Source organism: Pongo abelii, chromosome 13 (genome assembly GCF_028885655.2).
Source record: "Pongo abelii isolate AG06213 chromosome 13, NHGRI_mPonAbe1-v2.0_pri, whole genome shotgun sequence".
Classification (NCBI taxonomy): domain Eukaryota; kingdom Metazoa; phylum Chordata; class Mammalia; order Primates; family Hominidae; genus Pongo; species Pongo abelii.
The window spans coordinates 46,150,494-46,168,637 of record NC_071998.2 but is presented as its reverse complement, the minus strand read 5'-3'; positions in this window follow the sequence as shown (position 1 = coordinate 46,168,637).

The window sequence follows — 18,144 nt, the reverse complement described above, 5'->3', positions numbered from 1 at the left end:
CTTGAGGAAAATTACTAGCATTTATTCATCACAACCCAGCCAGAAATATTTCACACATATTTCAAAATAGTCTGACACATATCAAAGTATAACAAATGTTAATTTTTCTCTCTGCCTTCAGACAGCCAGCTAGTAAACTCATTCCTTCTACTATGATGATGATATGTTCACTAATAATGCCCAGAGAATGAATTCATACATAAATGTGGCATCCAGTTTCTTAAATGCAGTAATTTAAAAACTAACTTTTAGGGAAAGCTAGGGTTTGTTTTGCAGAAGTACATCAGAGATCACTGTGGAGGGCAGAGATGGATGAGGTTTGGTGTGGAAACAGAGAAATAAGCAGAATGCTCTTCATGTTAACTGCAACCAGTGCAGCTCGACATTTGAAATGCTTTGATTTGGCCCTACCTAATGTTTCAGTAAAAAAAAAAAAAAAAAAAAAACTCAGCTGATAAAAATAACAAAAGTAATATCTGATCGACCTCAGTTATAATCCTGGCTCTATCACTTGGGAGTTGTTATGCTCTATCTTGTCTTGTGAGGGTCAGATGATTTAGGCTGTCTTTCTTCATGCATATCCCATGGATTACTCCTACTCTTTTCAAGAAAATTCCTGGTCCTAAGGTTGACCAATTGAAGATTAAAAATACTCGTTTGCACTTTTGCATCATTATACTTCGTGGTGGTGTGGGCAAGAGAATTATCAAATGAAGCTAATTTCAAGTTTTCTTGATGTCTTGTGGAACATCATTTTAACAGGTACACTAATGCTGTAGTTTTTTTCATGAACTCCAAGTCTCATTTCCTCTATGATTTTTTTAGTTAACAGATGTTTTCCCTACGACACAACTATCAAACCAGGTTCTCAGAATCTCCCTACTCAAGGAATGTTTTATTACTTATTTGACTACTAGAAGTAAAAGCTAGGATCTGTATTCACAAACATAGGTTTTGGAAAAGCGCCATAACATCACTTTCATTGATGGTGCAGCGGTATGAAGCCATCTTTGTGTTAAGCGCATCAAATGTTTGATTTTATGTGAAAAGTGCTAAATTGAGACAAATTCATGATTTTGACATCTAGCCAGAAAAAAATTCCCATTTTGTATAAGTGAGTTGCAACTTGTAAGCCTAATGGCATGTATATTTCTTTATGTCAGTTTGATTGGGTGTGTTAAATCTAAACCTAAACTTTCCATCTGAAATGCAGGCAACAAATAAAATAAATAACCTTGTTTTTATTTAACTAATGGGAAAAATCTGAGCTTAAAGAAATATATAAATGACTATTTTTTATATTCAGAATTAATGCAATATTTACTATTTCAGCTTTAAAACATTTTGGTATTAAGTCCTATGCTTAACATAGGCCATAGTAGTTCTTATGAATACTCTAAATGCAGAGGAAATAGTCATGGTGTCCAAATAATGCTATTATGACAAGAAGTTATAGTAAATCTATTAAATGAAAACTCATCTCTATTGTACTGTGATAGAAATGGAATTATAATGAAATTCTATAAATTATAAATAGAAATATTATGACAGACCCATTAAGAAAGTTATTTTAAATATACAAAAATATAATAACAATGTTACAAGTTATATTTCTTCTAAGAATAAAGCAAAAATATCAATTATTTCTAATAGAAATAACTCAAATATCAGGTATATGTCATTATCAAATTCATGTTAGTAGCTCATGTGTTACTTCAACATTATCTTTCAATTATCCTAGCTCCTTTTCATAATAATCTTGAGCTGAATTAACTAAATTGTAAAATGGTTGAATTTCATAATGTCTTTTGGGAGACTTCATTGATTTTCCAAGTTACATGTCATTAATTGCCAGTAGTACCTTCTAATCCAGGTAAAATTGATTATAGTTTAAGCTATTTTCTGTATTGTTTAAGAAACCACTGGTTCCAGTCTAGAGGTGTGACATTATTAATTTTGTTCTGCTACTCTCCAGAAAATTAATAATCAGTTTCACTGCTGCTTTTTCTAATTTTTGCCATAAGAAAGACAAAAATGTTGCTTTGTGTGACAGAGAAATATATCGCAATTTAGACTTTTTAGTGTTAATGAAAAACTTTTGTTTATGACTTTGTGTTTTTAAAATTCAAAAATAAGGATCATGAAATTTTAAATCTGTTTTAAAATCAATTATGTAGGATGTGCCAAGTGCCGTTCCATTCTGGGCACATGTTTATTACAACTTTATTGATTACATCTGTTAGAATTGTCTATAAACCAAAGATGTGCTACAGGCATACCTTCACATTTGACCTGGTGGATCTGGTAAACATAAAGTCAGTTTCCTGCCAGACAGAAAAGACAAAGGCTATTTATTCCTGTTCTCTGTTTCTTTTTTTTTTTTTCTTTTTTTTTTTTATTATACTTTAAGTTTTAGGGTACATGTGCACAATGTGCAGGTTAGTAACATACGTATACATGTGCCATGCTGGTGTGCTGCACCCATTAACTCGTCATTTAGCATTAGATATATCTCCTAAGGCTATCCTTCCCCGCTCCCCCCACCCCACAACAGTCCCCAGAGTGTGATGTTCCCCTTCCTGTTCTCTGTTTCAATTGAATTGAGAATAACTTTAAGTTTGAACATACTTAACTATGTCATTTTTTTAAGGCTTTAAAGACTTTATGAAAGCAAATGGTATATTGTCTTCATTTCACTTTGAAAGTCCACCCCTGGCATTGCTGTTCAAAGTAATGATATTATTGATATTTATGAATTGCTAAATGATGAAAGAGCACAATAATACGTTATCCTTAATTTCACTCCTTCATTCTACCTTAATGACATAAACCATAACTTGTACAAAAGTAGGTAAAAATAAGAGAACCTCAAAGTTCATTTGGAGAGAGAGAGAGAAAGAAAGAGAATATCATGCTGTCCCCTGCAGCTAGGACATAAATTCAAAACATATGCTCCCTCTCTTGCACCTAATGGATTTCATTATAATTCCCTTCAACAAATATTTATTGTCTGGTTTCTCAAATTCAATCAATTGATACTTAACACAGAGTTTAATTGTATTTTCCACCACCATGTACCTTAGAGAGAGGTATTATTAGACTGAAATATTAACTTTAATAACATAAGAAGCATATTATGAAACAGAAATCTGTGCCATGGAGTTAGTGGCATTTCTTTAAACATTTATTCAGCCAATTGGAAAGAAAGTTCTAAGAACCTCTTGACTAAGTATCATGAATATATAACAGCAATACCTAGTGATAGGAACAGTTATTGATGGGAATACAACACTATGAGGAGGTGAAAAGCAAAATAAATATGACTTTAACAGGACAGAAATTTGGGTGGGGTGTGTGTGTCAAAAATTATTAAACTTCCTCTCCAAATATTACTTTGATTCCATTCTTTCTCTCTCTCTCCCTCTCTCTCTCTCACACACACACACACACACACACACCCCTCTCTGGGACTCAAAATCTCAGTATATTAGAAATTTCAAATGTGTCCCAATGTGTCTGATACTCTTTTCTCTTTTTTCTCATTTGTTTTACTCTCCGTGATTCAAACTACATGTTTCTATTTACCTCTCTTTTAGTGCAAAAATACACCTTTCTAATGGCTGCACATACTATGCTATATATATAATAATACTATATATTGAATTACTAATTGTTGTATTTATATGTGTATTTTTAAGACAGAGTCTTGTTCTGTTGCCCAGTATGGAGTGCAGTGGCACAATCATAGATGGGATTACAAGCATGAGCCACTGTGCCAGGCCAATTTATAGGCTTTTGATTGTCATTTAAATATATATTCCAGTTCTCTGGTGAAGTTCTCCATTTCATTATGTCTTTTTTCAACATTTATGACAAGTGCTTTAAATGTGTGACTAGTAAGTTCAATATTTGAGTCTTTTGTCAGTGTCATTGTCTATTGGTTCTGATTCATATTTTGCAGAGTATTTTTTGACAAAATGTCACACATTTTATCATCTTTCAAGAAGGGTTGAGCTCTATCCTCAATCCTCAATAGGAATAGGAATAGAACGTCTTAATCTAATTAGAGACAGAGCTGACTGCTTGCTGGTTTGGATTTTTTATTAAGCTGTGTCTACCTATAATTAGCATAGACTTTTAGAGTGTAACACCCCAGGAGTTCTGTCTGTGAGTCTATGGAGTTTACCGGATTCTCTGCCTTAGAAGGTTATGCATTCCAGTTTTTGTCTTCTCATCACTATGATACTGTGGTACATTACCATCTGTGTCAGAAGTATGCTGCTTAATTTTACAGAATTACAAAGTCTGTTAAAGCCTCATAAAGGAATATTGAACCCCCCAAGACTTTTCTACCATGGTAGTACCTTTTATTTTTTTACTTTTATTTTTATTTTTGCTTCTCTACCTCTATAAAATTGCCAGAAATCTACAGGATTGACAGCTACATAGTCTTGGCTACTACTGTTCTCCATCTCTGCCCTGCCCCAAGAATAAATAATGCCCAGAAGGAAAAGCTGAATGCGGCATTTCAACTCATACTCTGAAATTCACTTCTTTTGGAATCTTGACCCATCAGCTCCTTGTTGCCTCACAGCTTTCTGGCAACTTTAAAAAGATGTTTTCTAGTTGTTCTTGACGGAAGCATAAGCCTGACGCAAGGTAGTCATCATGACTAGAAACAAAAGTCCTAGAAAATTCATCTGGATGTCATATGTTTATAGCATTGTAGAAGAGACTGAATAATAAAAGTAAGAAAAGCCCATTGTAATGGAGCTTGTAAGCCATATTCAAGCATATGATTTTTATAATAATAATCTATTGCAGAAATTTACGCAATAGGAGATATAATTGACTTTACATTTAAAAAGGACAAATTTATCACCAAGGAAGATTCACTAGATCAGTATGAGAGTAGGAACTATCTATGAAAATGATAGGCAAGAAGTAATATATTAATTTAATGACTATTTAATAGTTTTATATGCTAAACATCTAAAGGTGACACACATTTAAATACTTTACAGCACTTTGGGAGGGGCAGGCAGGCTGATCACCTGAGGTCAGGAGTTCAAGACCAGCGTGGCCATAGTGAAACCCTATCTCTACTAAAAATACAAAAAAATTAGATGGATGTGGTGGCAGGCGCCTGTAATCCCAGCTACTTGGGAGGCTGAGGCAGAATTGCTTGAACTCATGAAGGCAGAGGTTTCATGAGCCGAGATCACACCATTGCACTCTAGCCTGGGCAACAAGAGCGAAACTCCGTCTCAAACAAAACAAAACAAACAACAAAACAACAACAAAAAAACTTTACAGTTTTCAAATTAATCAATCACTCTTATATGTAAGATAAAAACTGATTTCTATTTCTGATACAATTTGTATTAAAAATATTTACTCACAAAAGTGCTTTATTAAATATAGCATTATTTACTTTTATTAAATATAGCATAATTTACTTCAGTATTAAACTTTTATCCACACTATATTAATATAAATATTCAAACAAAAAATAAATTAAATAGCCATACATATTTGCATATGTCTCTTTTAGTAGCAAGGAATTCCAGTTTCACAGTGAGAAAAACTGGATTTGATCCAAAATGCTGTAACTTCCAAATGATGTAAAATTAGGAAAGTCATTATTATCACTGAGTAAATTTGTTCAACTATAAAATGGGTAAAATATTCCCCTGTTGTAATTGTGTAATATGTGGAAAACACTGAAACATTTTGTGTGACATAACAGTCAATGATAATCATTCAGAAATGAATATAGGCAGAAGATTAATTTAATTTAGACATATAGATGTGAGATTTATGGTTAAAAATAACATCATTTGGAACTTTTAAATTTAAAAAAAGATTTTTAAAATTAACATTAAATATATATATCTCAAAACACCAAAATACAGGAAACAAATCCAAGACCTTAAAACAGATAATAGAAATGGTTAAATTCTATACAGGTTTTCGTGTTGGCTGCCAAGGTTTTTATTTTTTAATTTTAATTTCTTTTTTGAGACAGAGTCTCACTTTGTTGCCCAGACTGGAGTGCAGTGTTGTCATCTTGGCTCACTGCAACCTCTACCTACCAGGTTCAAAAGATTCTCATGCCTCAGACTCCTGAGTAGCTGAGATTACAGGTGCTCACCACCACACCTGGGTAATTTTTGTATTTTTATTAGAGACAGGGTTTTGCCCTGTTGTCTAGACTGGCCTTAAGTTCCTGGCCTCAAGTGATCTGTCTGCCTCAAACTCCCAAAGTGCTGGGATTACAGGTGTCAGCCACTGCACTGGATCCTGTCAAGGTTTTTAAATTAACATCATTATCATCAAGAAAATTTCAAAAGTAAAATCTCACCAGAGACTTAGAATCAATTTTTCAAAAAGTGAAATGTAATTATTATAACTTTAAAATATGCAGAGCTACTTAAAAAGAACATTTTATTGAAAAGAAAAACTATATCTTAAGATATACTTGACTTTGTACTGAAATTAATTTAGTATAAAATCTAAATTAAAATATGCTGGTATCATTTATATCAGGAGTCCCCAACCCCAGGCCCTAGAGTAGTACCTGTGTGTGGCTTGTTGGAAATCGGGTGGCATAGCAGGAGGTGAGCAGTGGGCAGTGAGCCTGAGCTCCACCTCCTGTCAGATCAGCCACGACATTAGATCACCATAGGAGTGCAAACCCTATTGTGAACTGTGCATGTGAGGGACCTAGGTTGCCCACTCTGTATGAGAATCTAATACCTGATAATCTGAGATGAAATAGTTTTCTCCTGAAACCATCCCTACCCTTCCATTCATGGAAAAATTGTCTTCTATGAAACCAGTCCCTGGTGCCAAAAGATTGAGTACCACTGATTTATATAATTATTCTTGAAAAATTTAGGTTGAGGTTTCTAATACTGCCCAATTATGTAATCTTTACTGAGGCAAAGGTATCATTGAAAACAACCATGATACTGTTTTGATAAGGTGCAGAACTAGTCAACTAAATTTGGGCATGAACTTTGCTAAGAAACTATAACTACACATTTAAAACATTTGTGTATAATATCTTTCCTTAAGTGGGTCACCTGTACTGGTGACAAGACTTCTTGGAATTACAAACCTTTTTACAGCAACAATGGCTTCTCTGTGTCATAATGGTTAACAATTCAAACCTCATTGTTACTTTAAAAAACACATTTTTTAAACTTAATGTATGTCTTTTCCCAAAACAGACAAATAAGATCAATTGAAAAACTACACTGAATCATTAGACCTGTCATTTTTTATACTTCTAGTTTTTTAATTGATATGTAATAGTTATACATATAAATGAGGTATATGTGATATTTTGATATAAGTGTAAAATGTATAATGATCAAGTCTAGGTAACTGGCATTTCATTACCTCAAATATTTATCATTTTTTAATGTGAGAACATTCCAATATTCTGTTCTAGCTATTTTGAAATATACAATACACTTTTAACTATAGAAATCCTACTGTGCTATCAAACACTAGATCTTATTCCTTCTATCTAACTGTATTTTTGCAGCCATTAACCAATCTCTCTTCACCCTTCATCCTCACTTTCCTTCTTATCCTCGGGTAACCATTATCCCATTAACTACCTCCATGAGACAAATATTTTAACTCTCACATATGAGTAAGAACATGCAATATTTATATTTTTCTGCTTGGCCGATTTCACTTACCATTATAACCTCCAGTTTTATCCATGTTGCTGCAAATGACAGAATTTCTTCGTACTTTATGACTGAATAATTTTCCATTGTGCATATACACCACATTTTCCTTATCCATTGATGGACACTCAGGTTAATTTCATATCTTGGCTATTGTGAATAGTGTGGCAATAAACATAGGAGTGCAGACATCTCTTTGATATTCCTGATTTTCTTTCTTTACAATATATACCCACAAGTGTGATTGCTAGATCATACAGTAGAAAATATTTGAGCACCACTCATCCAACAATGATTAATGACCAGAAATATAAGGAACTCGAACTACTTAATAGCATAAAGCCAAATTATTGCATTTTAAAATGGGCAAAAGATCTGAATAGACATTTCTCAAAAGAAAAATACAAATAGCCACAGGTACATGAAAAAAAATGTTCAACATTTCTAATGATCAGAGAAATGCAAATGAAAACCACAGTGAGATATCTCCTTACCCCAGTTCAAATGGCTACTTTCAAAAGACACAAAGTAACAAATGCTGGCAAGGATGTGGAGAAAGGAGAACTCTTCTTATATACTGTTGGTGAGAATGTGTATTAGTATAGCTGCTATGAAAACAGCACAGAGATTCCCCAAAAAACTAAAAATAGAATTACAATATAATCCAGCAACCCCACACCTGGATAGATATCATTTTTTATACATTAACATTGATCTGTTAAAGTAACCTACATCGCAGTACTCATATGAAATGATAGTCATTATTAATCTTATATTTCATAGCTCTTTACAAATTAATGAAATACTTTTACATAACTACAACTTATTGAATCTCTGTCAGGTATAACCTTTAATAACATAGATTATTCTCATTTTTGGAATGAGAAAAGTGATGATTTTGGTACTTAGTAAGGTCACAAATATAGTATAAACATATAATAAGACTAAGATTTGGTTTCAATCTTTCTAATTCCAAGGTCTTCCTTCTTAAGCACTATAAAATACCATACCCAGTATTTTTTTGATGCTAACAGCACTAGGAGATAGTTTAGGATTTTTCTACTTATTTCATAGGCATAAAACTGAGTCATAGAAACATATGTAAATTAGATCATATTGCAGAAAAAATGCTTACCCAAGTCAATTGTTTTTTATTTTTCCTGTAAATAATTATAGCTTTTAAAAATTGATTTTAATGAGCATTTACTGCTAATTAAAGAGTAGTATATTTTAATTTTTTATTAAAATTATTTCCTGTAAATAATTATAGCTTTTAAAAATTGATTTTAATTAGCATTTACTGCTAAATAAAGAGTAGTATACTACTACTCTTAGTTATAGTAGGTCTTAATTTTACAGTGTAGTTTTTCTTGTTTGGATGTTTGTGGTTAGTCATAAACAAATGTAAAAATTACATTCAATACCAGAATTGTGAAGGAGCACTTTTTCAAATTGTACCCCTGCAACTGAATTGCTCAAAGCATATCTTTAAGTAAAAATGGTCGACCTGAGAGAGACTTTTTGCTTTGCTTACAAACTAAAAACTCAAACTCAAAGAGTAATGGACTCTAAAAATAAATGTGTTTTCTATTATCAATGGCTAGAGGCACTTCAAAATGTTTGAAATGAGGAAAACATAAATAAACAAGTTAGAGTGGGGAAATTCAATTGAAAAATCAAGAGGAGCTTCCTGGATTCACATAAAAGAAAATATCACCTTTTAGATAAGAAAGTTAATTTTTGGCTATTTTAAGACAATCATAGATAGTTAACTTTCTGCAATAATTTAATCATAGTTTTGTCAAAACTCTAAAGTATTGACCAGATGATTGTTCAATGTCATACTCAGAGACTGAGGTGTCTATAAATTCCTCTTAAAATAGATATATGAATAATTTTAGACTTTGGCATTTTCAGTAAGACTAAATCTGAATCCAAGGTTATGAGGAAGAGTCACCAACCAAACATAAAGAAAAAACAGTTAATTTGTCTTGCAGAAATAAATGAATTTATGAGACTCTTTCTAGAATGCTTTGTCATTAGGATAAACAATGTTAAATTATTTTTAAAGTACTCAAAATCCATACTCAACATTCTACATTGAAATTAAGAAAGATAATACAACATGGTATATTTTACAAATATAATTTAATTTGGATTTTGTATATGGTAGCACCTGATTGACTAGAATTTCAATTCCAACAATTATTGGAGTAATACATACCTGGATAATTTATTCATTGATTTAGATCAACAGTCACCATTTAAAGGAAATCTGTTTGTTATCTTTTAGAAGCTGACTCGTAAGAGTTTTATTGGCCTACATAGGATCGGGGTGGTGAGAAAGAAATCACTTTATGCTTGGACTTGTGTCATGAACCATGTTTCATGGATGAATACAGATGCTTTGAAGTGTTAACAGATGGTGCACTGTGTCTCACAACTAAGGAAAGGCTCAAGATAGGTCTCCTTCTGCTAAAAGATAAACAGATTGGAGACTTGCAGGCAAATTTTTGTAGAAGTAATAACAATTTTCTAGTTCGAATTCCATATTAAGGTCTTGAGAATCACAAAAGACCGAGAAGTGAACAAAACATAGAATAAATACTATAACAAAAATGGGAAATAAAGAGGAAAATCTTTATTTCTGATCTTTAGAGAATAAGAAGAACAAAACGAGTATCTCAAAATCTAGAATTAAGATAATAGAGATTATAGAAGTCAAGTTTTGTGATCAAAGGGGAAAGAAACTTAAGAGATATGGGAAAGAGGAAGTCAGCCGAGCTACAGTGGTCGCAAGCTGTCTGATGCAAGTCATTTGGGGGAAGGTAAGCCAATCTCACACAGCCCAGATGAAATCAGATGAGGTCCAAGTCCAGCAATGTACAAGATCAGTTAGGAAAAGGCATTTGGAATATATTCTAAGAGAAATGGGATATTACTGAAAAGTTAAATCATGGAATTGATGTGATATGATTTACGTTTGTAAAAGATCACTTCCGTTGCTTGGTGAAGTTTGAGTTACAGGAATAAATCAGAGAAACCAGTTAGGAAGCTTACAGAAATGTTGGTGAAGATGAAAATTATTTGGTCTAGAATGGAGGCTGTATGAAAGATAAGAATTGAAGTATTAAACAACTGTTTTTAAAGCTCGAATCCAAAGAAAAAAAACAAGAATGAGTCATAGGATTTTATCTTAGGCAAATGGATGGGTGGAATTTTTAAGTATTAAGATGGAAAATATTGCAGTATTTGTCACAGTTAGGAGGAATAGGGGGAAAAAGCAACAGTTTTGTTTTAAACATGGTATCCAGCTGGAGAAGATGTCTAGTAGTAGGCAGTTGAATACATGGAGTTTTCAGTTTAGAAGGGGTGTGTGTGTTTGTGTGTATCTTTGAAAAAAAATACTGTAAATATATGTTTATACATCTGTATACAAATGTAACTACTTAAGAGTCCAAAGAACTCTAAAATCCTAGATTTTATATTTTACATCCAGTCACCCTGATCGACTCTCCACAACACACTACCTGGCATAATTATAAGAGAATATGTTCAGTTTAGCAGTGGGTCTGCTGTACCCTCCATGTTGTGCTTTGTAAATACAAAGTGAAGGAAAGAACAATTTGAAACACTTTTAGTGACTTCTCTAGTCATTATATAAATTGAATTTAATGGGGGATTTTACATGCTTAGTTTGGTAATATTTTGAAATATAAAATTTAGCTAATCCCAAAGAAAAATTTGACAAATTGGACTGCAATGAAATATTATAAATATTATAAATATTTCTTCCTTCAAGTAATATGTTACAATTTCATATCCTTTTAGTGAATTCAATTTCATAAGTTTAGATGCTTTAAATAATTTCTAATACTAATGTCAAATAAAATGGTTTAAGTCATGTGATTTTTTCAATTGTTTTATATTTTAAGCATAACTTTTCTGTGACTCTTTTTTTGGATCTTCTAATCAATTTCCATGACATTATTATTTAATTATAGTATTTATTTACAACATCTGCAAGGTTATTTAGCATATTTAGATGATGTTAAATATCATGGAAAAATTTCTTCATATCAGCTTTCAGTTTTATATTTTGTGAAAAGTACACAAAAATAATACACCCATACAATGTGTTCAACACAAATGTTTTGGTAAATATTGCATAAGATTTCAATATTATGCATGACAAACATATAAATAAAATTTTATTATAGAATAACATGAAAACCACTGCACCTTGCATTGGTGTTGGTAATATATAGTAAAATAAATCATAGACGGTATTGGTGGTTCTTAGAGAAAATAATTGCATACACTCTGAGCAATCCAAAAATTAAACATTTTTATACATTTAATAATGTAACATGTAGACCAGAAATGATTAATTTTCTGTGTAAGCAAAGTACTCTCCTTTCTCAATTCAGTCAGAAGAATATACATATAAATATAAATTTTAGTATGTGCTTTATTTTATTTTTAAATTTTCATTTATTTATTTATTTATTTGAGATGGAGTCTCTCTCTGTCACCCAGGCTGGAGTGCAGTAGCATGATCTTGGCTCACTCCAACCTCTGTGCACTGGGTTCAAGTGATTCTCATTCCTCAGCCCCCCGAGTATCTGGGATTAGAGTGTGCCCCACCACACCCAGCTAATTTTCATATTTTTAGTAAAGACAGGGTTTTGCCATGTTGGCCAGGCTAATCTTGATCTCCTGGACTAAAGTAATCCACCTGCCTTGGCCTCCCAAAGTGCTGAGATTACAGGCATGAGCCACCACGCCCAGCAGTATGTGTTTTATATCACTCAGATAAATGTGTGCTTTAATAAATAGCTAGCCTTTTTTTTTTGCAAAAATAAAATAAAATATTTATTAGGTCTACACTTTTTTAAATTCCAAATGAAATTAAATACTTAACTATTAAAATGAATATATAAAATGCTGCAAGTTCTTTCTTTTGAAATATATATGATGATGATGATTATGATCCATAATAAACAGATGGATAGATGATAGATAGACAAAAGAAATGAAAGAAAAACAAATTTCAATATACCCATAAAAATACTCTTTAGAGTTAAAATTACATATGTTTAAAAATACTCTACACACACACATTCACATACATACAATTATATGTATATGCTTAGTTGTTGTGGAATATAAACACAGTAAAAATGTGTACAATGTGCATACAATCCAGTGATACAAGTAGGCAAGAGTGAAGTTGTAAAATGATATGTAAGATAAAGTTTTGACATTAATCACATTACATTTGTGTATTCATAAAATTATCTGGAAGGATGCAAGTGTAGGTTTATGTATAGGTATATGAAAGTAACTTTTTACTTATCTTTACATGTAATTCTATATGATTCATTTCAGTTTTTCAACAACCATATACTACTTCACTTGAAAATGAAAATGATACAAGAACAGTTCATTAGTAGCCCACAGCCTTCATCCTAACTTGAATTTCGATGGCATACAATAAGCTTTATGATATTATCTTTCTTTCTAGTGTTTTTAAAAATGCTGATGTTTGAAGCAAATTCGAATTGAAATAGAGATTTTATATTTCCAGCTTTATTAATATATGATTAACAAATAAACATTGAATATATATAAGGTATATAATGGATGTTTTGATATACATATATATTGTGAAATAATTATTAAAATCAACCTAAGTAACATATCATTCTCTTTATATGGTTATATTTTTTGTGTTAAAACATTTGAGATCTATTTTCTTCATCAATTTCAAGATACAATACAATATTATTAACTAGAGTCACCATGCTATGTATTACATCTCCAGAAATTTATTCTGCCTAACTAAAACTTTGTACCCTAAGACCAACATCTCCTCACCCATGCCCCTGAACATTATCAACCACCATTTTTCTATGCTTCTATAAGATGAATTTTTGTATATTTTGTATGTAAGTGAGATTATGCAGTATTTGTCTTAAAGTGCCTGTCTTATTTCAATCAAAATCTTCCAAGTTTATTTGTGTTGTCAGAAACGGCAGGATTTCCTTCTTTTTAAAGGCTGAATGGTATTCTTCTTTGTGTGTGTGTGTGTGTGTGTGTTCTCTCTCTCTCTCTGAGACACACACATTCACACACACACACAAAGAGGAATTCCATTCATATGTATAGACTCTCTCTCTTTCCCTCTCTCTATATACCTATATATATAAATATCTGTTTATTCTCTCTATATATATGTATAGAGAGAAGAGATGGATGAATGAAAGAATAAATGAAGAAAATTATCTATCATCTATCTATCTATCTATCTATATATCTATTTATCTATCTCATAGATTGATTCCATACCTTGGAATCAGACACATATGTTGATTCTATACCTTGTTTATTGTAAACAATGCTGCAATGAATATGAGAATGCTGATATCTCTTCAACATAGTATTTCCATTTTCTTTGGATAAACACCCACAAGTGGGATTGTTGGATCATATAGTAGTTCTATATTCAGTTTTTTGATGAACTTCTTTAGTTAGAAATATATTCTCCTGTTATATAGGTTGTCTTTTTAGCATGTTGATTGTTTCCTTTGCTGTGCAGAGGCATTTGATTTTGATGCAATCCCATTGGTGTGTTTTTGCTTTTGTTGCCTGTGTTTTTGGGTCATATCCAGAAAATCACTGCCCAGACTAATTTCAGATTTTCTCCTATGCTTTCTTCTACTGGTTTTATAGTTTTAAGTATTTAATCCATTTTGGGTTAATTTTGGTATATGATGTGAGATTAGGGTCTGATTTCATTATTCTGCATGTGGATATTGAGTTTCTCCAACAACATTTATTGAGGATGCTGTCCTTTCCTCCCAAGTGTTTCATGTCATCTTAAACAAAAATTGATTGATGTAATACATAGATTCATTTCTAGGCTTTCCATTCTGTTCCATTTGTCTATGTGTATAGTATTATGTCCATATAATATTGTATTTATTACTATAGCTTTGTAGTATATTTTGAAATCAAATAGTATAATCCCTACAGTTTTTCTTTCTTGCTGAAGATATTTTTGAGTATTTGCGGTTATTTGTAGTTCCATGTAAATTTTATTATTTTGTTTTTACTTCTGTAATAGTTAACATTGGAATTTTGATATGGATTAAATAACATATGTACATTGCATTGTGTAGTATGGACTTTTTAATTTTTTTCTTACTGATTTAGGGGATACAAGTACAGTATTGTTATATGGCTATATTGTGTATTTGTCTGGGTTTTTTAGTGTATCCATCACCTGATGAGTATATATTACCTATTACCCAATAGGTAATTTCTCATTTCTCACCCTTCTCCCACTCTCCCACATTTTTGAGTCTCCAATGTGTATTATTCCACCCTGTATGTCTAAATGTGCATATTGTTTAGCTCCCATTGGTAAGTAAGAGTATGTGGAATTTTAATTTCTATTTATGAGTTATTTCACTTAAGATAATTGCCTCTGGTTCCACCCATATTGCAGCAAAAGAAATAATTTCATTCTTTATATGGTGCATAGTATTCCATGGTATAACGCATTTTATTTACCCAATTATCCATTGAAGGATATTTAGGTTGATTCCATGACTTTTCTATTGTGAATAGTGCTGTGATAAACATATGAGTGTAGGTGTCTTTTTTATATACTGATTTCTTTGTTTAGATATCCAGTAATTGTGTGAATGATTGATGAAGCAAATGATAGTTTTATTTTTAGTTCTCTGAGAAATCGCCATGATGTTTTCCATAGTGATTGTACTAATGAACATTTTCAAGAACACTGAATAAGCATTCACTTTTCTTCACATCCTTGCCAATATCTGTTATTTTTTGACTTTTTAAAAATAGCCCTTCTGACTTGTGTAAATGGTAGCATGTTGTGGTTTTAATTTGCATTTCTCTTATGATTAGTGATGTTGAGCATTTTTTCAAATGTTTGTTGGCCATTTGTATGTCTTCTTGTGAGATATATCTATCGTGTGTTTTGCCCACTTATTAATAGGATTATTTGTTTTTTTTTGTTGTTGTTGTTGAATTGTTTGGGGTCCTTGTAGATAGTGGATATTATTAGATTCTTGTTGAAGGCATAGTTTGTAAATATTTTCTCCCATTCTGTGCGTTGTCTGTTTATTTTGTTGATTATTTCTTTTGCTGTACAGAAGGCTTTTGGTTTAATTAAGTTCCATTTGTTTATTTTTATTTTGTTGCATTTGTTTTAAAGTCTTAGTCATAAATTCTTTCCTGAGCCAATGTTCAGAAACATTTTCTTCCTAGGTTTCCCTCTAGTACTTTTATAGTTTCAGGTCTTACAATTGTCTTTAATCTATTTTGAGTTGACTTTTGTATATGATGAGAAATATGGTCTAGTTTGGCTCTTCTGCATATGGCTAACCAGTTTTTCTAGCATCATTTATTGAATAAAGTATCCTTCCCCAGTATATATATCTATATGTATGTGTTGTTGTTGTTGTTGCTGACACTGTCAAAGATCAAGTGGTTGTAGGTATGTAAATGTATTCCTGAGTTTTCTATTTTGTTCCATTGATCTATATGTCTATTTTAATACCACTCTCATGATGTTCTGGTTAATATAGACTTGTAGTATAATTTAAAGTCAAGTAATGTGATACCTCCAGCTTTATTTTATGTAATTATTATTATTTTTGTTTTGTTAGGAATGCTGTGGCTATTAAGGCTCTTCTTCCATTACATACAAATATTAGGATTGTGCTTTCTAATTATATGAAAAAAATGATGTTGGTAATTCGATAAGGATCACATTGAATCTATAGATTATTTTGGAGAGTATGATCATTTTAGCAATATTTTTTCAATGGGAGTTTCTCATGGGAGCATAAGGTGTTTTTCCATTTGTTTGTGTCATCTATGTTTTCTTTAATCACTGTTTTATCATTTTCCTTGCAGATTGTTTATCTCCTTGATTAAATATATTTCTAAGTATTTCATTTTTTGTAGCTATTGTAAATGAAATTAAGTTATTGATTTGGCTCACAGCTTGATCATTATTGGTGTATATATATGCTACTAATTTTTGTATGTTGACATTGTATCTTAACACTTTACTGAATTCATTTATCAAATCTAGGAGTCTTTGCAGGAATATTTAGGACTTTTTGGGTAGAAAATCATATTATCAACAAACGAAAGTCATTTGACTTGCTTTTTAAATAATCTTTTTAAATCTTCTATTTCTTCCTGGTTCATTCTTAGGGGGTTTTATGTTTCCAAAAATTTACCAATTTTATCTAGGTTTTCTAGTGTGTGAGCCTAAGGATGCTCATAGTAGTCTTTGATGATCTTTTGTATTTCAGTTGTATCATTTGTAATGTCTCCTTTTTCATTTCTGATTGTGCTTATTTGAATCTTCTCTCTTTTTTTCTTGGTTAATCTAGCTAGCCGTCAATCAATTTTGTTTATATTTTCAAGGAACTTTTCTTTCATTGATCATTTGTATTATTTTAGGGACTCAATCTCCTTTCTTTCTTTCTCTTTCCTGATTGCTCTGGCTAGGACTTCCAGTACCATGATGAATATGAATGGTGAAAGTGGGCATTCTTGTCTTGTTCCAGTTCTTAGGGGAATTGCTTTCAACTTTGCCCCGTTCAGTTTAATGTTGGTTGTGGATTTGTCATATATCATTTTTATTATTTTGAGATATATTCCTTCAGAGCCTAGTTTGTTGAGGTTTTTAATCATGAAAATGGCTCTATTTGATTGCTTTTCCTGCACATATCGAAATGATCATATCATTTTGGTTTTTAATTTGTTTTTAAATGTTTCTGTTTATGTGGTGAATGACATTTATTAGTGTATGCTGAACCATTCTTTCTTCTCTAGAATAAAACACAGTTGATTATGTATTATCCTTTTGATGTGCTTTTCAATTTGGTTTCCTAGTATTTTGTTGAAGGTTTTTGCATCTATATTTATTAGGAATATTGGCGTGTAGTTTTCTTTTAGGTTGTGGTCTTTCCTGCCTTAGCTATCAGTGTGATACTGGCTTCATAGAATGAGTTAGGAAGGATTACATGCACCTTGATTTCTCAGAATAGTTTCAATAGGATTGCTACCAGTTTTTCTTTGCATATCTGGTAGATTTTCACTGTAAATTTGCCTGGTCCTCAGCTATTTTTTGTTGGGAGAGTTTTTATTACCTATTCAATCTTACTACTTGTTATTGGTCTATTCAGGACTTCTATTTCTTCCTGGTTCATTCTTAGGGGGTTTTATGTTTCCAAAAATTTACCAATTTTATCTAGGTTTTCTAGCGTGTGAGCATAAGGATTCTCATAGTAGTCTTTGATGTTCTTTTGTATTTCAATCGTATCATTTGTAATGTCTCCTTTTTCATTTCTGATTGTGCTTATTTGAATCTTCTCTCTTTTTT